The sequence below is a fragment of the Peromyscus leucopus genome, chromosome 17 (genome assembly GCF_004664715.2).
Source record: "Peromyscus leucopus breed LL Stock chromosome 17, UCI_PerLeu_2.1, whole genome shotgun sequence".
NCBI classification, from domain to species: Eukaryota; Metazoa; Chordata; class Mammalia; order Rodentia; family Cricetidae; genus Peromyscus; species Peromyscus leucopus.
This window is the reverse complement of record NC_051077.1, coordinates 49,534,500-49,559,430: the sequence shown is the minus strand read 5'-3', so window position 1 is coordinate 49,559,430 and position 24,931 is coordinate 49,534,500.

Here is a 24,931-nt window from a genome sequence, read left to right as displayed (position 1 = left end):
GCAGATTTAGCACCAAAAAAGATATGGAATCCCTATATTCAGTGTTCCTCTTCTAATGTAGTCTGCTGGGTGTGCTGGCATCTCCTGGTTCTCTTCATTATCATCCTATGGGTATCGCATTTGGGTGGCTGACATCAATGCTGATTGCTGTTTGAGGTATGAATAATGTAGTGTCTTTTGTCTCTAAAAAAAGAGTCCTGTCTTCAGTATCTATGAGACTGTGCTGGCTAGCTTAGCTTTCCAGTTGAGTAAAATGTCAGCTCCTTCACATGTCTTGATGCACAGATGTTGGCTTAGAGAATGCCCAGGATGCAAATGAATCTGCTGGAATAGAGCTGTGTCCACAGCTTATTTTAGCATCCTTATTTGATGGTGTATAACTAGAAACTCTGGCAAACTGTGGTAATAAATGCTTGAACCTTACTAGTTATAAAGAAATGTTGTAAGTAGCCTTGTTAAAGTTGACCTTTTCTCCAATCAAGTATTTTAAATGGCGAGTTCATAGTGGATAGAAGAATTATTTCCTAACTTTTCTGTTTACTTATGTACAGTGAGTGGAGGATACTCAACAATGTATTTTAGTAACTATTGAAAAATAACATAAAATGTTGATTCTTTAAATGATAGCCAGAGAAAAATAATGTCTCTATGCACAATGTACTAAAAATTATACTTGTAAGTTAGTGTTTCATAAAATATGTCAAAGCTAAATGTGTCCTAGAGGACATCTCACAGTAGGTGTTTTGGACAGTGAAATGTCAGAACAACAGGATACCAAAATGCAAAGGGCTTAGCTTTACTTTTGGAAAAGAAAAATGCTTTGAGAATGAACACCAGTATTATTTACAATTATTGAAAGCTGTCATAATAACTTCCATGAAAATTACTAGTGTTTCTTTTTTAATTCAGTGACATTAAATACTCAGACTCTAATTAACTCTAGATATTTACAGTGGGCTTTTCCTTGATTGTGTTTGACTGTCTATTAGACTAAAACCATAATACCATTATATCAGAAAAGTCACTCAAATTTTAACGAGACTACTGTATATGTCAAAGCTTTGTAAGCCTCATGCTACTTAATCCCTAAGTCTACATAATACTATTAAGGTCTCTGAGGTAGGCATTAAGGGATAATTACATCTTTCAATGATTGTTTTCAAAGTATGTTCTTCCATCATTGTTGACTGTCACAGTTGGGTGGAAGCTGAGCTTACAGGTCTGCATGCATTAAACAGCCTTCATGGTGGGCAGGGTTTGCTGTATAGCTGTTCAGCCATTTCTCTTCAGTGCATGAACTTATTTGTACATCATCATAAATTGATGCAAAGAATTTGTGAAGTGTTTTCACATATTATGTAATTCAATATTCACAAGAAACCTGGTGTGTGTGTGTGTGTGAGTGTGTGTGTGTGAGTGAGTGTGTGTGTGTGTGTGTGTGTGTGTGTGTGTGTGTGTAAACAATGTCCTTATTCTATAGATTAAAACAAAAGTTTGGATGAATTCTGTGTTATCTCATATGCCTATGTAGTGCATACCAAAGAGGTTAAAGTTTATACCCCATGATGGAACAGAGGGAAGAGCAGACACTTGTGTGTGTTATTAAGGAGTTCCCAGGTACTTCATCAGCCATCTTGTTAAAGCATCAGTAAACACTAAGCATAATTTTTCAAATCTAATAACACAACAGATGAAGTTGTCACAAAAATATTGCTAAGATCTCTGAGAAAAACAAGGTCTGTAGAGTTTAGTTGAACTCATAAAACGATAGCTTATAGCCAGGAGAATGGGGATTTACTATTTTCAAAGTAGATTTGAAAAGTGCTTTTCCTATTTTCCCTGTTCCTTTCTCTAACCACTGTCTACATTTTGCCTCATCACACAAAAACAAGGCTTACTCTGCTAATGCAAGAGGGGGATGTTGAAGCAATCAAACACATCCCTTTCACCTTGATTACTCTTTGTCTTTCTAAATCTAATTAAAAATTATAATTCCGTGAAAGCTCTTGGGCAGAAATCAATTCAGAAAATGAGCCAGCAGGACACACTGGATCTTTCCAGGTGAGGCTCTTGCAAATAAAACACAGCATTTGGAATAAGGGGTGAGAAGTGAGGATTGTAGTTCCTCATGCACCAGAGCTTTCACAAGCTGGAAATGCAAATGACACCACCAGATAATACCCAGAGAATACCATAGAGAGAAGCCAGCCATCAGCTCAAACAGGACTCAGGTATGACAGACACTTAGTCCTGAACCTGAGCTTATACGCATGTGTGTAGACAATGAGTTAGAACAAAGACCATATGTTGCAGAAAGAGGAGATCATCACCCAGTATCTTCAGCATCAAAACCCAAGTGAACCTGCTGGTCTTGATAGATGTGCTTATTTGGTACATTCTTCCCCATTCTTACCCTCCCTTTTGTGAGGCATCCAGGTTTGTATGGCACACCACAATAATTTGTTGATGATTCAAAAAAAAAGCTGTATTACTGAGTCCCTGTGAAGAAGAGGAAGAAATGGACTACATTTCTGTTAGAAAAACTCTCTACAAAAAAAAAAAAAAATCTGCAAGAGGAATTGTCTTGAGAATGTGTCTTAGTCAGAATTGTATTGCTGTGAAGAGACACCATGACCAGGGCAACTCTTATAAAGGGAAATAATTAATTGAGGTGGCTTACAGTTTCAGAAGTTTAGTCCGTGATCATCTTGGAGGGACTTGGAAGCATGCACGTAGACATGGTGCTGGAGAAGTAGCTGAGAGTTATACATCTTGATCTGCAGGCTGCAGGAAGTGAGCTGTGTCCCATACTGGCTGTAGCTTGGGCATGTATGAGACCTCAGAGCCTGCCCCATGGTGACACACCTCCTTCAACAAGGCCATACCTACTCCAACAAAGTCAAAACCTCCTAATAGTGCCACTCCCTATGGGGGCCATTTTCTTCCAAATCACCATGGAGTGACTCATGTCTAAAACCTTACCTGTGCAGGTAAAATGATAAACGCTTATCTCTGTTTAGAACTTGGCTCACAAATAATTTAATGAAGTGCTTACATTCTATTGGTATTTATTTGATCATGAAATAAAACCTATTAAGGACATCCTAATCATACATTCTGAATTCCACCACAGACGGGCAATAAACCATTGTGATGCTTCTTTTAATTTTTCTTAGAATGGGGTTGGAGAAATGGCTCAGTGTTACCACCTTCTGTTCTAAAACAGTGCAGGAGTTCAGATCTCAGCATCCACACCCAGTGGCTCATAAAAATCCCTGTATCTATAACTCCAAAGGATCAACAACACTCCTTTCTGGACTTAACACACACATGGACTTAACGCACACACATGAATTATATTTAGCAATTCCTAGAAAACAGAAAATGAGCTTTGCCTAATTTTGAATGATCTTTTTGACCAAAAGAAGAGGGTTTAAAAATTTAAGGATCCCTACTGGAATGAAAACTTGTAGTATTTTGCTGCCTGGTATTATAAGCCATAGTTCATTGACTGTTTCAATTATGTTATTCAATTGGTTTATGTTTTACATGTTTTCTTTTTCTGATAATTTTTCTTAAAATTTACTATAAGTTGGTCTGTTTGTAAAACCACTATCTAGAGATTCATTGCTCTTTATTATTTTATAAAGGGAACTAGAGGACAGGTTCTGTTGTATTTTACAGCTGTGTTATGTACAGTTGATAGATCCATCTTTATAAAGAATTACTATGCCATAATAATGAGTTTTTCCCTTTCTGACAGCTTCTTTAGAAGCTGACTTTTATTTTGCCATTGTTTCAAAGTTTGACATAAGTTATTTGTCCTCTGGTTACATTACATATTTATTTATCCTTTGTATCCAGTTAGACTGTTCAAATAAAATTTTTAATTTGTGTAAAAAAAATGTAAGGATCCGTGATATTTAGTTGATAAATGTATACATAAATTTGAAATGTTAATTAGAAATGTGGTATCATTACCATTTAGACATTCATTTACTTTTTTAATTAAGTTTCATCCAGATAAAATTTTATTGTAACTTTTTTATTTGCAAATGTTTACTTTCAAAAGTAAAGAGATACTCTCCAATTCTTTTTAAACTTTTTTTTATCAGTGTGTAATAATTGTACGTAGTTATGGGATGCAGTGTGATCACTGCATGCAATAGATGCAATAGATGCATACAGTGTATGATAATCAAATCAAAGTAACTGGCGTTTCCATCCCCTTAAGCATTTATCATTTTTTTTCACTGTGTGACCTTTTACATTCTTCTGGTTCTTCATTAAACACATTATAAGTTGCTATGAAGTTTTATCACTCTCCTGTGCTATAAAACATTATAATGTATTCCTCCTCTGCTTGACAAAGTTCTAGTATTTCTGCTTGAGTCCTGCTTCATCCTGGTATGATTGGACAATTGCATACTAGCCCGATAGTGGAGGTGGAGGTGGGGTAAGCATGGCCCGGCTGAAGCAGGTTTCCTGAGAGGCATCGAGTATAGAGCCTTTTGTTACCTGAGAAATCAAAGGTTAAATAGAAGAAAGGGAAGAAGGAAAAAAGGAGGGACAGAAGGGGGAAGGAAAGAGAGAGGGAGGAAGGGAGGGAGGGAGGGAGAGAGAGGAGAGAGAGAGAGAGAGAGAGAGAGAGAGAGAGAGAGAGAGAGAGAGAGAGAGAGAGAGAGAGAGAGAAGTTTCTCTGGAAGCGTGGGATTCCTGATCCAAACTCGTGCCAGCAGAGACACTCTGGGTAGCATCTGCTCACACTAACCTTGTATGCCAGTACTGGATACTCTGTTTACAGACCATTTCAAGGTAGCATTTAGGCACTTGACAAAGTGATGAGACCTTTTTTTTTTTTCTTCTAATAAATTCAGACCCAACTTGAAAGATGCCCTGTTCTGTGAAGCAATGAGCCCTAGGGAAAATGAATCTCTTACAGTTTATCATAGTGAGATGGACTCATTGCAAAACATTGGCCCTGGGAAGCTGAGTTGGTGAACTGCTTGTTTATTCAGAGAGGGCAGGGGCCAGTTAAACCCCCAGAAGAATAGCCAGTTGGATCCATGTGGTGGTATGCCATTGGTTGGGGCAAGAACTTGAGAATGCTTCATTTGCATATTCAAGAGCAGCAGGGGTCAGGGGAAGGAACCTTATAAGGTCATACAGAAAAGAATCGAAGTCCAACCCAGATGTTTTGGTGGTCAGATAAGCAGCAACCAGTGCCTGTAGTCTTGGAGATTCATGAGCTTATCAGTTGCTACATCAGCCATCTGAGTTTGGGAAAGCCTAACTGCTAGGATATGTTGGTGCCTGGGGAGAGCAAGAGAGCAGCCAAACTCCTGCCACTCAGGATGAGAAAGTCCAGGGTTTTAAGCATGCTCTGACCCCTTCTTGACTTCAGGCCAGCCCCGAACTCCTGTGACCATGTACTTGTACCCCATTATTTTTCCTTCTCTCATCACTATTCCTGCTAACACTCAGTGATGACTATTGTGCCCTCTGCTTCGGTGAAATCTAGTTTTGTCCTTCATATGTGAACAAGGTGGCCTATGAGATGGCTCAGAGGGTAAAGCTCCTTGCTGCTAAGCCTGAAGACCTGAATTAAATCCCCCAAATCCATATGGCAGACAAAGAGAATCAACTCCCACAGATTGTCCTCTGACCTCCACATACCTATTATGACACATGGATCACCCAACACACAATAAATAAATAAAGAAGAAGCAAGAATGTGCCATGTGTGCCTCTCTGTTCCTGGTTTATTTTGGTTCAGGCATGATGACAAGATTTCAATTTTGTGCTTCCTGTTCCATTGTGTACATAGCCCAAATTTTCTTTACACATTTGTCCATCCACAGGCAAATTACTTATTCATTATCTTACCTATTTCCTTACAATAAACATGTAAGTAAAAACACCTCCAGAGACCGATCTATTTTCCTTGGGGTGTATGGCCAGCACACGTAACAGGAGCACACGTAACAGGAGCCAATGGTAGTTCTATTTTTAGATTTGAAGAGCCTCCATACTGCTTTTCACAAAGCTGTGTAAGAGTTATCCTTTCTCTTTCTTCAAGAGAGCATTGTTTTTTTTTTCCTTTGCTAATTAGCGATTCTAACCCAACCAGAATGAGACTACATCCATTGCCTTTTTGATTTGCATTCCCTTGATGAACAGTAATAGTAGCAATTTTTCTTTTATTCATTGTATATTGCCCTTGTAGAAATGTCTGCACAGGTCCTTTGCCCTTCCCCTTCATTAATTATTTGTTGTTTTACTGTTGAATTATTTGAGTTCTTTGTATATCCGGAAATTAGTCCACTACTGGATGGATCCTTCACAAAGATTTCATTGCATTTTGCAGGCTGTCTCTTTACTCTCTTGATCATCTTCTTGTTAGATATATCTAACAAGATATATCATCTATTTTTTTCATCTGTTTTTTATTTTGTGATCATAAGATTGCTTATAAGGATGTTTTGAAATGTTTCTCCTGGGTTTTTCTCTAGCATTTTCATGATTTCAGGTCTTACATTTAATTAAGTCTTTGATCAGTTTTGAGTTGATTTTTGTACATGGTGAAAGTTTGTGGGCTGGTCTCACTTCTCTGCACATGAATATACAATTCCCCAGTATCATTTATAACAGACATGCCCTTTCAAAGGTGTGTCTCTGGTGCCTTCGTCAAGGGTCAGATGGTTGGTTATGTGTGCCTGATTCGTTTCTGGGTTCTCTGTCTTATTCCTGTGGTTTGTGTGCTGACTTTTATGTCAGTAGTATGCTGCATATACAAAGTCTATTTGTGCATTTCTAGGTCGCATGGAATGATGCCTCACATTTAATTTTTGTAGCAAAAGTATTATGCAGTATGTATGCAGCATGATTTGAGGTCAGGTAATATGATGCTTTTAGCTTTGTTATTCTTGATCAAAATTACATTAACTATTTGGATCTTTGCAGCCTCACATAAATTTTAGCATTAGTCTTTCTGTTTCTCTTTAAAATATTATTATCATTTGATAAGGATTATATTAAATTGCTTTAGCTAGAACAGTCATTTTAAAATATTAGTTATTCTAATCCATGAACATGGGATGCCTGTGTGTGTGTATCCTTTTCAGTTTCTTTCAACAGTGTTTTGTAATTTTCACTGTACAGATTACTAACCTTTGTTAAACATCTTTTTAGGCATTATAATGTTTACAGCTATGATGAGTGAATATATAATGCTTCAACATGTTCATGAACAGATCATGCATATATATGATGGTTTTATACTTAGAAATAGTAGGATTTTTATAGGCAGAAGAGATAACATTAAATGTCTAGTATGTTACACGCCAATTAAAAAGTATATGTGAATGACTATCAATAGCAAAGAAGTGTCAAATCTACTTATTGGTTAATTAATTCTAATATAAGTGTGACTTTTGCCACTTTAAAAAGACAGAAGATTGAACAAAACATTTGGAATACTTATTTGTGGGAGCTGACAGTATTTGTGATGTCTATCACAGCATCAGTGAACCAGTCTTCAAGATGGGGGAAATGTACAGGGAGAGAGAGAGAGAGAGAGAGAGAGAGAGAGAGAGAGAGAGAGAGAGAGAGAGAGCGAGAGCGAGCGAGAGAGCGCTTGCATAGCAGATGCTTTGAACAGTGGACTATATCTTTATGTGAATGGAAAAGTGAGTCAATGTTAGCTCCAACATGAGGACCTTTCAAGAAGCACAGGAAGTTGGAGCTGCTCACTGTCTATGTTGGAGGCAGATCATGTTGTTGAGAGAAACACTTTCCATAAAGTAAATGTTCACATAAATGATGGTGGGACAAAGAAGCAATAAGTTAGGGATCAGGGGAAGGTATGAGCTTTGTCAGTAAATTGAATTTGTCAGTATGAAGACTAAGGAACTGCAGCATAGTTTGCATCCCAAGGTGCTTGTGTTAGAAGCTTGGTAGAATTGGAAGGTAAAGCTTTAAGAGCTGGAGCCTGTTGGAAGGACACTAGGGATGCTGTATTTACAAGTGACTTAGTAGTTCTTGTGGAGATATTTTTCACAACCGTAACACTGGCTCTCTTCATTTCAGCTTCCTGATTTGCCATGCATTCACTTCTCATATATATCACCAACTATGATATCATACAACCATGGGGGATCTACTATACCCAGCATGATGATGTATTAACTTTTGGCACCTAAAACTTTGAGTAAACAAAAACTTACATCTTCACTTGAGGTTCCAAGCCTCAGGCATTTTGTGATAGTTACAAAAAATGGACTAATATTGTCACTTATACAGCATGATCTCAGCTCTGCTACAACAATCTATACAGGGGGAGAGTCACACTGAAGTATTATAATTGGCTGTTAGTAATTTTATCATTCTACAGGAACACACATGTTCTCTAAAATGCATGCACATTGTTAAATAATACTTCAGGATTTTAATCCTGTGTTTCAGATGAATCATAAGCCATTTTCTTCTGTATTATGTACTGTATTTTTCTTTCTTCCTTTCCTTTTTGAATTCCATGTTTTCCATGAATGCTCAGAAACATTAGTTTCGCACTAACTTAGCTTTATTATTCCAAAAAAGAAAGAAAAAGTAGTTCCCAACTCTCAGACAATGCATTTCAAAATGAATTAACATTCTTGAATTTTATAACGTCAGAGGAAATTATTTTCTAACAAATTTTCAACTTTATTGAGTTTAATGATTCATTATTTTAGTTCAAGGATCTTTAATAAAGTATTTTGTGTGAGGATAATTTGATTTTTTAGTAAAGAAACAAAACTTTTTTCTTTTGTGGGTTTACTAACAAATAAAAGCAAACTAAATCTATTAAAATGTGGGGAAAGTTCTTCAAGACTTTTATGTAATTAGATTCTTGCCCACAGGGATAAATCTGGTGATTCTCTGTTCTCCCACCCTAAAAAATTCACACATAGTGGCAAGACTTTGGGTTTTGTTGTTGCTATTTGGATGTTTTCTTTCTTTCTCTTTCTTTCTTTCTTTCTTTCTTTCTTTCTTTCTTTCTTTCTTTCTTTCTTTCTTTCTTTCTTTCTTTCATGTGTGTAAGTCACAGGTGGATGTTGAAACATAGTCAAAAGAATGATGCTTGGTGCCTTGGGGAACTGTGAGAGAGTACAGGATAAAAGGCAGAGGGCCTTTAAAAAAAAAAAAAAAAAAAAAAAAAACATAAATGCATTTTGTTCCCTGGATGGTTGTGCCTCTTGGGAAAAATATTTGCATTCAATTTATAAGACATGTTTATTTTTGTTGGATGTCAGAATATAGCTATAGAACCCAATATAGTGAAAGAATATGCTGAGTGCTGTCCTCAATGTGCCCTGAATCCAGATCTGGCCTTCTGCCTTGCTTTTGTTCTTTCCCAGACACAATTTACAGTATGTGCCAGGCATTGTGTTTAAATTGGTCTGTCCTGAGAAAGCTCTGGGAAAGGCCTGCTCTGCTAATATTTAGTATGTATGCTTACTGATGTTTATTTACATGTTTTTCTGATCATATTTTTCAGAGCTCAAACAACCTTCCTTGGATCACTGCTTCTTTGCTATATTTGTGTATAAAGTACACTGAGGTTGAAGTAAAATTGTCTACAGCATTAGACTGTAGTCTGCCCCACTCTTTCAGGTCCTCAAATCCCAGGTCTTGCAGACAGATCCGCATAGGTGGGTGAAGGTCAACATATGGATATCAAGTATCTTCCTCAGATTCTCTCCACCTTGCTTTTAGACAGCTTCTTTCCCGGGACTTGGGTCTTACTGATTCCTCTAGATTGGCTGGCTAGTGAGCTCCAGGAATCCACCAGTCTCTACCCTCCAGCTCTAGGATTAGCAAGTACTTACTGACACATCTCCCCAGACTCTTTTAAGAAATTGTTTATTTTCTTTGGTAAATGCATTCTAACTCTTTCAAGATGCTGATGGTCTTATTCTCTGGCAGTCCAAGGCTATATAACTCAGAATCCATAACTTATCGTACCCTAGTTCCCCTGTATGGAACAGAAGGCAGCACCAATGTGTCTTCATAACTGCAGACAGTAACATTTTCAAGAGCATCCTTAGTAGCTGTGCCTAGAAATGCATTGATCTGGTTTCTGTAGCTGGTGCTCTCATCATTTTGCTCTTATTGAGAGTAGAGTTTTAACATCAGAAGGGGGCACCATATGCTGAAGATTCTGGCTTCTGCATGGGGTTGAATTCTATCTCTGTTGAGCAACTTAAAGGTTGTATGAAGAAGCAAATTGCTTAACTTTATTCACCTGTAGAACAGCAAGTGTTGCCTCGTGGCATTCTCATGAGAACTAAACCCATTTTCCACAAGCAACCCACGTGTCAAACACTTTAAAATGTTAGCTAATACTTTTAACATTGAGGTTTTTAATTGATTACCAAACATCAAAGTATGACTTATTGAATGGAAATGAGTGAATTAATTGAGCCATGCTTCAGTTCAACCAATAAATAGATGGTTATATACTGTCATACAAATAATAGAACCACTATGCTTTTTAAACTGTGCCAGTGTAGCACTGAGCTAAACAAATATGTACTACAGTGATGAATTATCTTAGGCAGTAGTTTGTTTCATTTCTAGTGAAAACCTGTTAAATGTCTCCTAGCAATCCGTTTTTTATTTGTTTGTTCTATTAACTGCCCATCTATTTGTATCTGACTTGCAAATATATTTTCTCACACACCATTTCTTCCTACAAATATTTATGAAACACCTCTTCTGGTGCTTTGAATGAGAATGGACCCCACAAGCTCATATGTTTGAATGCTTGGTCACCAGTTTAGTGGTACTGTTTGAAAAGGGTTAGGAGGTGTGGCCTTGTTGGATAAGTGTGCCACTGGAGGTGGGCTTTGAGCTTTTAAAAGTCAACCCAGATCCAGGAGTCTCTCCCCTCTCCCCTGTCTCTCTTTCTGTTGCTGCAGAAAAGGATGTAAAGCTCTCAGCTACTGCTCTGGCACTATACCTCTAAAACTGTAAGCAAGCCTGACCACTAAATAATTTGTTTTAGAAGAGTTGCTTTGGTCAGGGTGTCTCCCTACAGTAATAGAACTGTAACTAAGACACCTACTATATACCTGAAACAAATATTACAACATAAATTTGCTTGAAAAGATCCCAAAATCTAGATGGGAAGGCCAAGTGAGGAAGCCGTGCAGTATCCATGAGCTGTGATGGAAGAAGGGTCTCCTACATTGCTGTCACAGTGGGAAGAGAATATTCTCTCACTCCATGCCTTCAACATCTAGGATACAAACAGAGAAATATATTCCATAAATTACCACCTCAGTATGATAATTCTGGTAATGAATTTAAAGCAGACATGTTTCTTATAAAAGACTCATTATCTAGAGGGTCCTTTTATATTCACAGGCATAGGCATGGAGAATACAGGAGTGAGAATTATATATGAACAGGAATTATAAGAGACAACACTGAATTACATAATCATTTTTCTTATTCTCTTTATTCATAAATTATTCCAATTTAAAAGCAACATTCCCAACAAAGAGAAATATTTTTTGTTTTTAAGATGCATTTTTAATTTTATTTGTGATAGGTGTGTGTTTATGGGTGGGTATGTGCATGTGTATTTGAGTAGATAGAAGAGGGAGTCATATCTCCTGGAGCTGTAGTTACAGGATGTTGTTAGCCATCCAAGTGGGAGCTGAGTATCAAATTTGAGTCCTCTGGAAGAGCACCTAGTGCTCTCAACCACTGAGCAATCTTTCTAGCCCTGAAGAGGATTATTTTCTTATGCTAATAAATGCCCTGATTTTCCTACTAGAAGCCATGCTTCTGATTCTGTTTTAAAGTGTCTTACAGCCCATTGGATAAGGATATGGTGGCTGTGACTAGATACTATTGTTTCACTGGCTTGATCTTATGGAGGTGAGCACAGCAGTTGTGAGCACATGGGCACAATAGGCATGTCCACAGAACAGCATGTCACAGTGCTCTCTACCATCGCCCAGCTGGTACATTCTTCACACAGCTTCTTCCACACTGTCCCCTGATCCTTGGCAGAGGGTTGGTAGAGATGTCTGACTTAGGGCTAGAAGTCTTAGCCACTTCTTCTCGGCATTTCGAGCAATTGTAATCTGCACTGAATGCTGCCCACTGCAGAAAACAGCTTCTTCGGCCAAGACTGAGGGCAGCACCATATTTAGAAGGCAGCTTGACCACACAGACATTTAGAGAAATAGGAACAATGGGTTCCAGCATTGTATGCGGGGCTGTATAAGTCTCTTTCTGTGTCCACCTTAGAGGAAATCAAACTAGAACTGTCAGTGGTGTGGGTGGTACAAGAACTGATAAATGGTATCCAATCAAAGAAAGAAATATAAAGCCCCCCACCCACAAAAAAATTGCCAGGTATGGGCAGAAATGTGTTTAAATTATAACAAAGTATTTAAGACTTATGCATTACTTTTAAATTATCTTTTGGTATAACAATTTTTTTTTCAATTATTTAACCCACTGTCTCTGCTTCTGCTGGTAACAATGGAAGTACTTTATATGTATGTGTACATTACGACCACTAAATAAAACTATGAAACTTGACTGCTTGGGAGTCTCCTTCTGAATGCAATCACATTTGAAAATTTGTGATTTGCCCAACAATAAAATATGGAGAAGTAGAAACAAGTCTGTGTCCTATGTGGATAGACCATATTTAAATATACCTTATAGAAAACTTTAATTAGAATTTCTATGATTCAGTCTTTCATGCCCTAATACCCAAAACTTTCAGGTCTATTTCTTTTGTCTATTTTGAGACAGGCTTTTTCCATGGAGTCTTGGCTCACCTAGAACTTTCTATACAGAGGAGGTTGAGCTGGAACTTGTCAATGTCTCTCTTCCTAGTGCTGAGAAAATAGTCACTAACACCATATCCTGCTGTGGGATGTTCCGTATGCTGTGAATATGTGTTGCTCTGATTGGTTGATAAATAAAATGCTGATTGGCCAGTAGCCAGGCAGGAAGTATAGGTGGGATAAGCAGACAAGGAGAATTCTGGGAAGAGGAAGGCTGAGTCAGGAGAAGCTAGCCTGCCGTCCAGGGAGCAGCATGTAATGGCACACAGGTAAAGCTATTAAACACATGATGACATATAGATTAACAGAAATGGGTAGTTTAAGTGTAAGAGCTAGCCAATAGCAAGCCTGAGCTCATGGCCAAGCAGTTATAACTAATATAAGCCTCTGTGTGTATATTTGGGTCCAAGCAGCTATGGGACCAGTGAGTGAGAGAGATTTGTCCTGACTGGAGGCCAGGTGGGATCAGTAAATCTTTCAGCTACAAATGGTGCCCAATGGCTCAAGTTTATACCTAAAACCTGAAAATACTTAATAAGCAGTTCTAAAGAGAGCCAAAAACAGGTTCCTGCTTCATTTCTCATGCAGGCGGTGAGATGCCACAGCATGAGTGCTTAAGCTACTCTATGGCAGGTTTGCAGCATGCAGACTGGAGCTACAGCATGACACATTCCCTCCGAGTTGCACAGAGGTTTCTGCAAGCTGTGCAATATAGTGCATGGTGGATATAGCTTTTGCTACTAAAAAAAAGAAAAAAGAAAAAAAGAGGTTTCTGGGCTATTCTCTGCTGGATGGAAGCATAGACCCACAGCTTCCTGGAGTTGGTGGTGAGCATGGTGCCCAGAGCTGGCTGTAAATGTAGTTCCACCATGTTGGGAAGCTGAGGTGGGCAGAGCCAGCAGCCAAAGCTTCTATTTTAGCCCTTGTAATGCTGCAGTTTAAAGCAATAGATTCACAATAAGTCAGATTCAGATAAAAATAAGACTTTAAATGGTTGACAATGTGCTTAAAAATGTACGTAGGCTTGGAAGAGAGAAGAAAATGAATAAAGACAGTTACACAAAGAAATAGTTTTAAAAAATAAAATCTTTAAAGAGACAGTAAAGGTAATATAAAAATAAGCCACATAAAGATGGATATTACACAGAGAATCTGAATTGTGTTGACTTTGATATTTTTAACTGCAGAAAGACATTTGATTGTAAAGGCTGCTAAATTAAGCATATATATATATATAATCTTGACTTCAAAATTTGGATCTAAAGATATGTTGCTTTGGAAAGGAGGCTCTGCTTTTGTTTCCACAGGAAGCAAGAGGCTATGGATTTGTTCCAGATTAAGATACATCAGGCTTGACCAGCCAAGACCCCATGAAAGGTCTCCAGTGACACCATGGCCCAGATCATCTAATATCTAAAATCAACTTCAAGGCAACTGGCTCAGAGAATACAGTGTCACAGACTACTCCAGTCAGTACCTGACCATAATCCTAAAATTTTCTTTGTGTCTCTATAAGATTACCAGCACCCTCTATCATCAGGAAGTAGCCTAGAAAACTATGCCCACATTCCCCAAAAATGGATTATGGATATTTGTCTTTGTTTAGGTTGTTGGTTACAAATTGTTATTGGTCATAGTCAATCTCTTTTAAAAAAAGAAAGGAGGATATGATATAAAAATACAGGATATAGATATGATAGGATGAAAGGGTACATTATTGAATCTACTTGTAAAAGTAATAACTTGTTTAAAATGTTTTACATTGCTATGGATTTTAGTTTATTGATATAAACTTAAAGTTAATTTTGTTATACTGTATGTATGTTTCTACTCTTTTTTAAAGTATTTTGTTTGTGCAACTCATTTGAAATTGTAGTGTATAGTTGAGAAATACAGATTAATAATTAGTCATCTATGATAATCAAACTTATAGTCATGTTAGTTAAATTTTCTATGTACATATGCATATATTTCAATTAGGTAGGTAACCTTCAAACACTTCAAAGACCTATAGAATATGGCATCTAAAATGTTTTAAAAACTTAGACTTTCTGGACAATGAGACACGTCTGTTCCTAGCAGCACATATTTACTTCAAAGAAAAAAGATGGGCATCAAAGACACTCTATGTGGAGTTTATCTTCTTCTTGGCAAAAATAGCCATTTGGGCAAGAAACTGTTCTTGCCTGGACCGCTTGACAAAATGTTGTTTCGACTGGACATGCAGGACCCATAGGAAGGTGACCACTGAACTTTGCTAGGCAAGATGGTCCTTCAGGTGTTCGTGCCTCACAGAAGAGACTGCCAGACATTCTATAGGACACAGGGAAAGTGAATGAGAGACTAGGCCTCTGGGCTGAAGATGGATGCCCCAACACTGCAGAGGAATTTTGCATGACTGTCCAAGGCAGACAGATGTCTTTGTCATTCTAGATTTTGGAAAGTTGCTTACAAACTGTTTACTTAGATAATATTGCATCCTTCTGAGGTCTTTGATGTAGTTGAAGACTAGATGGTTATAATTTTCCTTGGTTATGTTAAAATATAAATTAGATATGAAACTTTAGACTCACAAATATAGAATAGATAGAATATTTTCTTTAATTTTGCCAAATACAAATAAACTAGATATTATACCTGTAGTTCTTGCTTGATAACTGTTCTATTATATGTAATTTTACTATGTTAAAGTTAAAATCTTCCTTTTTGATTAGACAGAAAAAGGGAGGTGCCATGGGATGTTCTATATGCTGTGAATATGTGTTGCTCTGATTGGTTGGTAAATAAAATCTGATTGGCCAGTAACCAGGCAGGAAGTATAGGCAGGATAAGCAGATAAGAATTTTGGGAGGGCTGAGTCAGAAGACACCAGCCCACCGTCCAGGGAGCAGCATGTAATGGCACACAGGTAAAGTCATGGAACACATGGTGACATATAGATTAACAGAAATGGGCTGAGTTTAAGTGTAAGGGATAGTCAATAGTAAGACTGAGCTAATGGCTGAGTGGTTTTAATTAATATAAGCCTCTGTGTGTTTACTTGGGTTTAAGCAGCTGTGGACTGGGTGGAACACAGGAAAACGTTCAGCTACAATATCCTGTTAAACTGTCACAGCTTTACACATTTCTAAAAAATATTCTTATTTAAATCCATCAAGGAGGAAACTAATTGGCTTATTGGCTCTACATTTTTATAGGAATTTTAGCTAAGGATTCTTAAAATATCAAAGGTGATATTTCAATGGCTAATATTCAAAGGCTTTGTATTTTTGTGTGTATGGATGTTATTTTATCATAATGTTTAAGAAACAGAGTGGTCTTCCTACAGATAATCTTCCTAGTTGAGGATAATAATGAAAACTGCAAAGTAAGTTATTACACTGTGACATAAGCATCTTACTTCTGACATCACCACCTCAAGGTTTCCTAGTAAATAGGAATCTACTCCCAAGATTTACCCTAAACACTAAACTCCTTCCTACCTGTCCCATGTTATATGTGTGGAGCATTTGACTGCACCAAAATCCTTGCTGGACTCACTGTGTTCCTTTGTTTTTGTTAAGCCCAATGAAGTTATATGAAAGAAGCAACATAATTTTCACAGTGCATTCATAGAAAAGTCACATTGGAGAGATAATAGTACATATGTCAATTATATGTCATCTTATTTTCATCACATTGAGAGATATTAAGGGGGCTTTTAATAATATGTCAAAATCCAGAGCAGTGTAACAAGCAGGGTGGTGTGAAACTCAAAGCAAACATGTAGTCTGGAGCCAAGAATTTCCAACAGATCGTTTAACACTTAAAAGCAACCATTTAACCTTTTTATCACCTGGTTCCCCTCTGCACTAAATGATGTAAGAAAAGTAAGAACAGAGACTGGAGAGGGTGCAGAGCTGAGGGGTGCTTTCCTCTGTTCTAGAATATCAGAACTCTATTCCCAGCACCCAGATCAGGTGGCTCACAACTGCCCATATGTCCAGTGGCAGGAAAGAGATCTGACAACTCACGCTGGCCTCCAAGGGTTCCTTACACATGTACATACGTGTGCGTGCATGGACACACGCGCACACACACACACAACACACAAACACATACAAATAAATAAATATTAGTTGAAAAAACACAAAAATAAGAGAGTAGAAAGAATAAACAGTTGGAGACATTAATTATTGAGTGTTTGCTTGGCTTGGACATGGCTTCATTGGCCGTGACAAGACAAGATAAACGTTACTAAGAAAGCCAGCATTTCATATGAAAAGTATAATTAAATAGAGTCTTAAAGTGTATATTGAAATGCAGTAATTTCAAAGTATAAAAGACAAGAGATATATTAAAATACCTTTATTTACTACATAAATGTATTTTAACTCAAAAACAAACATCAAACATACTAAAGATAGAAATTTTACTCATAACCCACAAACTTTACCAGTCTTCCAGAATGTCATCATTTCTCGACATGTATGGTTTTCAGGTGTTAATTCCCCAGTCCTGTGTGCACTCTATGAAGAGAGCCAATTCCTTTGAAAATAAGAAGGGGGAAATAAATTTTCCCCATTTGGCTTAGCCACCATTGAAATCATAGGTGAACATAGTTCTAGATAAATAAATTCAAACAGCCAAGTTTTCATAAACGCAAGATTTGTTTTATTCACCCACAAATTTGGAGATTTTTGTCTTTAAAATCTTAGGCAAGTGGTGTCTTGTATATTTTAGCAATCTGTGATGGGTGCTTAATCTTCATTCTCTTGTCTTTTGCTGCATATAAATCATCATTCCCAGTGGGAACAGCCTTAGCCTCTGCAAACTGCATTTCTTCTGCAGTAACAAATGGTTTTGCATGGACATCACTGTTTTCTCTTCAGAATTCTACACTGGTTCTGCTACAAGAGGCTGGCATGACATACACAGTTTTTATTTCAGTCAATCTGCCCCACACCTGCCTTCCAAATTGGAGAAGTATTCACTCAGTAGTTTTGAAGTGTTCTGTATTAGGAAACAAGGCTTGCAAGACTCTCAAGCTGGGTATTTCAAAGCCACTGTTTAACTGTCTTTATCTATACCCCCTTTAAACTAAATGATGTTGAGAAAAGGAATAAGTGAAAGAGAACCCATATGGAGGAAGCAGTCACAAATGTAAATCATTGCCAGAGCTGGCATTTATTTGTAGTGGTTTCAGTGACCCTGATAATGCAGGAGACTGTTACTGAGAAAAACAAAATTTTCTAATTTAAAAAGGTGTGATTGTATATTGTTCTAAATTGTATTTAAATCAGCATTTTCATGTATATATAAAATCACTGGGTTCTATGTGGGTCAAGTGTATTTGAATAAAAGTACAGTTGCTTTTACTTTCATGATTTCAGTGACAAAGTAAAATGTAGCTGCAGATACAAAACATTCTGGCTCTTTCATGCCTGTCATTTATTGTGTATATTTAAAACAATTCCCCTTCTGCTTTTCTTGTAGTTGATCCTTTTCTTTCCTTTACTTTTTGTCTTTAGTTTTTAACCATGAGCCCCTTTCTGGCTTTTATGTAGACATTTTAAACACTACATGTCTTGCTTTTTCTATTTATTTTATATTCCTTATATGCTACGATCTTAATTTTGCAATGATGAAAACTGTACTATAAACAGGATGAGATGTGTTAGACCCAGAGGTACCTGTGTCTGATGAACCAAAGAAATGCAGTTTTGTCTAGCCCAAGCTTATCTAGTATAACAGTTAGTTAAGTCTAGAACATAAAACATTTTGGAAACAGAAGTAAAGGTTTCCATAATACCACATCAAGGAACATTATTTCCAGTGTGTTTAGTATTGAGTCAATGCTGGTTTTTGGAGATCCAGCCTTTATAATTTCTTATGTTGAAAACTCGAAGTCAAAAGCAAAGTGCAGAACTAGAGTAAAAATTCTTCTGTGATGTATGTGCTGCAGACAAGTCCTTGAATCCAATTTAGAAATATGGTGCTGATTTCAGAATGAATCGTCAAAGGCACAGAGTGTTCCAGAAAAAGTTCCCTTAGCTCACAAAATGTCTAACTTCCGTTATTGCCAGGACTCTTGAACAAATCGGAAGGGAGAGTAGAATAATACCTCACTCTCCAAGGTGACTGATTTGTGTCCCTGCTGCATATTAAGCTATCACATAGAGTTTCTTTACATTGTAAATGTTAAAAATCTCAATGGGATAAAAAGAGTCTGGTAACTACTTAAAATACACAATGATCTAATGTTTTGAAGTTATTTTGCATATCACTTGATATGCTAATGAAAATTGTTATTAAAGCAAGAATCAAGGCACTTCACCTTTTAGTATTATTTAAGACTTAAGAAATGTCATAATTGTGATTGTCATCACCTAATTATTCGGAATATTTCTCCATGAATATATTAGCTAATAACAATGTTTTACATATTAAATAGATTCTTTTGGTGGAATGCATCTCTGACAGTTTTGAAAATAAAAAACAACATTCATTTTTAGACATTTTTGTTTGTTCTTGTGTGTGTGTGTGTGTGTGTGTGTGTGTGTGTGTGTATGTGTGTGTGTGCCCATGTGTGTGCCGTTCTCTATGGAGGCTAGGAGAAGACATCACATCCCTTAGAGCTAGAGTTACTGGTGGTTTTGAGATACTCAGTATGGGAGCTAAGGACAAAGCTTAGGCCTTAGGTAAGAACTGTAGCTCCTCTTAAATCTCTCCAGCCCCCAAATGACTCATTCTTAAACCGAAGAGATAAAGATGAGATATCAAACTTTATTTAGTCTTACTTTTTCCATCAAAGGGATATATCTTTCCCTGGTTGGATACATAACTGGCATAAAAAATGCAAGCAATCAAGATGAAGTATGAATACAGAATTGGAAGTAAACTGTAGAAGACTGATGTGTTGAAAATGGGCCTCGGGTTTCAGGTATGGTGTTCACAATCAATGAAATTCTACAGCAATTATAGGAATCCAGGAAGAAAGGACGTTCAATCACAAAGCAGATGTGTGTGCTGCCTCTTGCCGCTTCTCTTGGTCCCCTGATGTTAACACAGCTGTCATGGTTGGCTACAAGCACAGTACCATCTTCCCATCTCTGTAGCACATGGACAGTCTCCACAACTGCCTTGGTGTTTCTGCACCGTCAAGACAACCCACCCAAACAGCAGGCCCAGGGCAGAAGAGTGGGGCCTTCGACTCTCTGAAGAGCCCTCATCCCATTATGGATAAGACCTGGAGAACAATCACCCCGGCTTCCTGGTTATTGGTGAAAAACTTTGAAACATGTTCTACAAAGTTCTGAACGAAGTCCTACAGGGTTAAATGCAATTTAGTCTCAGTGATAGTGCACAATGCGTCTCTCTTTAGCTTTTCCCTTTCACTCTTAGTCTTCTTATTTTTTTTTTCAATTCTGCTTCCTAGAATTATCTGCCAAATAAGCTTCTTCTCCCAGAGGAAAATGTTTTCAAATTCTGCCGGAGGAGATGTTTCAGACTCTGCTTTTTGTAGAATCTAAGGCTACAGGGTGTCCTGCTGTGGGATGTCTTTCTGTATACTGTGAATCTGTGTGGCTCCCATTGGATAATAAATATAACTGCATTGGCCTATGGCAGGGCAGGATGGAGCCAGGCAGGAAAATCCAAAAGAGATAGTGAGAGAAAGGAGCGTGGGAGGAGACACCAACCTGCTGTCCAAGGAGCAACAAGGTGCCCACAGACCAGTAATGCCACAGCCACGTGGCAACATATAGATTAATAGGAATGGGCTCATTTAAGATGAAAGAGCTAGCTAGGAAGAAGCTGAAGCCATAGGCCATACAGTTTGTAATTAACATAAGCCTCTGTGTAATTATTTTATAAGAAGCTGTGGGACAGCGGGTGCGAGAGATTCGTCCTGACCGCGGACACAGAGAAATGTCCCTCTACAGTGTCCTAGTTAGGCTGACTATTGCTGTGATCAAACACCACGACCAAAGCAACTTGGGGAGGAAAGGATTTATTTGTCTTATACTTCCAGATAACAGTCCATCACTATGAGAAATCAGGGCAGGAACTCAAAACAGGGCAGGGATCTGGAGGCAGGAGCTGAGGCAGAGGTTGTGGAGGGGTGCTGCTTATTGGTTTGCTCATGATGGCTTGCTCAACCTGCTATCTTCTAGAACCCAGGACTACCAGCCCAGGGAGAACACAACCCACAATGGGCTGAGCCCTCCTCTATCCGTCACTAATTAAGAAAATGCTCTACAGGCTTGTCTAAAGCCTAATTTTATGTAGACATTTTCTCAGTTGAGGCTCCCTCCTCTCTGATGACTCTACTTATGTGAAGTTGACATAAACTAGCCGAGGGAAAACAAAACAAAACAAAACCATCAGCATTTTCTTTTGAAAATAGCAAGGTTAGTTATTTTTCTGTTGCTGTGTGAAATACCATTGCCAAGGCATCGTAGGGAAGAAAAGAGTTTATTGGGGCTTACAAGTTGAAGGTGTGTCCATCACGGGGTGGAGGCATGGCACCTGGCGGGTGGAGCAGGACATTGAGAGAGAGAGACCACATCTTCAAATGCAAGCATGAAGCAGAGACTGAACTGGAAGTGGAGCAAATGCATAAACTCTCAAAGCCTTCCTCAGGGGCATGCTTCCTGCGGCAAGGCTGCCCCTCTTACCGGTTCCACAACCTCCCCAACAGCGCCACCACCTGGGGCCAAATGTCCAAATACCTGAGCCTCTGGGGATTGTTTCTCCCACAAATCCACAGAGCATGAAACTACCCTAAATTCATAAAGGGTTTTCTCATGTCTCCTTCTGTTGAGGAACCAGAAATCTTCCTTCTAGCCTTTTCCTCTCCCTCTCTTTTAACCCACCCCTTTCTCTGCTTTCTAGAGAATACAATACTTAACAGTTTCCTTGGGTTTACTTACAGTCTCTAAATCCATGCAAATCTCGTCTAGCTTAGGTAACTTCTCTATATGTCTTCATAAATACAATTTTCTTTGCTAGAGGAATTTTAGCACCACTTATTAATTTGGTGATCTTTTCAACACTTCTATATGCAAATAGAGTTCTAAAAATAGAACTTGTTTCTTTCCAAAACTTGTTTTTTCTTTCTTTTTTTTCTCTGATAGTTTTCAAACATAAAAATCCACAGTATTTATGCTATTTGCCTGTGGTTTGATTGTGAGTTCAGTGATAAGGAACAATATCATTTATCTTGTGTTAGGGATAAGGAGACAGGATGTATTAGTGTAGAGTTGACCCAGAGTTTTCAACTGCAATAGCATATCTAATTAATTGGAATTTGGGATCTAAATTATCGAGTTGAATCAAATCTCAGGGCAAGTCTGGTTTAGCCAAAAGAATGTGCTGAGATCAATTAGTGGTCTGGGGAAATGAAGATTCCCACTGAGTAGACACTTTGTTCTTCCTCACCAGATGGAAAGAACATGGGCTTTGATATTTAAAAATATGGCTTAATTCTAGCCATGTTTATATGGCTAAGGATTCTTGACAAGCTGATTAACTCCCATGAACCATAGTACTTTCATTAGTCAAATCAAACAGTATACTTCAGAAAAAAATTAAATGACATGATGTATGTGTGTGTGCCTAGCATAGTTATGATTATAGAACTAATGTGGTTAGAGTTATCTAACACCTATCTAACACATTTAGGTGCCTATTGGTACATTATCCCCAGAAGATAACCCAGTCAAAAGCTGTGATGTTGCCAACAAGCCTTACAAGGTCAGAATTCAAGCAGCTCCAAGTCATTTCACAGGATTTAAGTGTATATTTGGGTACAGAGTTGTATTAGGTAAAGGAGGAGAACACTGACTGTCATTCAAAAGTGATTTATGTGCTAAGGAAACGTTTGCTGTCTCCAGATGCTTGCCTTCCCACTTAAATACCGTTTCTTCAGTTGACTCGTGTGTTAAGGAGCTTTTCAATTATTTCTTATCATATGGTTATATGCTTTTCATGTTTTCAGTGAAGTTTGACATAGAGAGGATTTCTACTTTGAATTACAACTTATAAAGAATTTTCAGTTACCTGTCATCTGTCTATCTTTGTATTTATCATCTATTTATCAATCTATTATTTATCTAAGTGATATATATATATACATATATATATATATATACATACATACGTATACTTATAGTGATATGCTTACTTTTTAGTACAATGTATTTCTTGTCATGTTGGACCACAAAAAATAATTCATTTTTTCTATGTTACATAAGCCTAGATTTTGTGTTTGTAAGCTTTATATAAACAATACCAATGGTTCTTTTTCTTTATGGGAGACATTTATTTTTATTTTACATGTGTGGGTATTTGGCATGCATGTATGTATATGCATTATGTAAAAACATAGTGCCCAGGGAGACAGGAAGATGGCATTGGAGCACTGGAATTGGGGAATTGGGTTACAGGTGACTGTGAGCTGTGTGGATGCTAAGAGCCAAGCCAGGATCTTCCGCAAGATCATCGGGTGCTCTTAACTGCTGAGTCATATCTTCAGACCCCAGTTGTCCTCTTCCTTCTCCTAAGTGCTGTTTACCATACTGGCACTCTGTATGAATTAGTACAATGATAACAAGCTTCTAACTTTGAACATTTTTTTACACATTTAAAATTTTGAAATGTTAACCAGAGGTTACCCATTTTAAGGGAATGGATCAAAAATGTTTGTTAGCCATCAATCATAGCCTTGTCCTCCATAAATCCAACATAAACAGCCTCCGGTCCTTTAAGACATACAGTGTTTACAATTTCAGCTTCCGCTTAAATACGTTACTAGCAGAATTATTCCTACTTGAAGGTCTGGAACCCACCGTCTGATGTCTGTTTCCAACCACCTTGATTATCCAGACACCCATGGCTTTCAAGCTATGGTTAAAGGTATGGACTATATATACTCTTGGTCCAAGTAAATCGGTCCCTGCTTAGTAGCACCCCTTGCTGAAGTAGAGGAGCCAATGGGCACTTTAACTCCAGCTCACTGCTTCCCCTTCTGGTATTGGAAGTTAGTTTTGACTGCCCACCACATCCACCCTTCAAACTTGTTTATATGTGGGAGGTGGGGATGGGGGAAGATTCCTTTGCTTTTGAAACTGAACATTGAACATTTAACAGAAGCCTCCAATCTTCTTGGCATTTTATTATAGCTGAGGCTATTTTGAGTTTCTTCTTACTGTAGTCATAACAATACAGCTCTCTTTACCTCCTTTATAGGCAACTACTCTTATGTAAATACTGCTGTATTCGTTTTTAAATTAATGTGTCCGTTGTTCAGGTTCAAATTTAAATCCAGTGCTGAAAACCCATAATCAGTAAGCTACCACCTCCATGTCAGTGGGAGATTATCTCCAGGTGGTCTGGTATGGACAAGCATCCCTTGAACCAGGAATAACAGCATTCAAGCTCACGGGCAAAGGCAGATGTGAAGTATTTAGGTGTAGGCTAATCCTGGCTCCATACAAGCTTCCCACTCTCTGTGCATGAAGCAGAATGTTAGTGATAGGATCGTGGCTGTTATTCCATCTAAGATTTATATCATGGAAAGATGAGCATGGGAAGATAGGGCAGAAATGCAGGATTAAAAGGGTTAAAGTGAATGTGAGCCACAGAAGATGTGTATGAGAGAGAGAGAGTGTGTGTGTGTGTGTGTGTGTGTGACTGTGTGTGTCTCAGTGTGTATGTGTGTGTGAGATTGTGTGTGTGTTTGTGTGTGTGTGTGTGTGTGTGTGTGAGAGAGAGAGAGAGAGAGAGAGAGAGAGAGAGGCAGAGAGAGAGTTGAGTATCTAGTGAGAAGTAAACAATAAGGTTTTACCTTCTTCACCACAATTTTACGTGTCTTGACCTTCCCTCAAGATCCAATTCACAGCCTGAACCTCCCCCACAGAACACGGGGTCGAGCTGGAACTAATTTCATCTTCCAGCAGGATATGGAGGCTTTGCCAAATCCCATAGAAGAGCATCTCTGGCTTTAGCTGACAGTCATGTCCTTGCAGATCAAGAGGAAGCAAACAGAAGAAAGTCTGTAGACCCGTGTATCCAGTGTCACTGGACTGATATGGCAA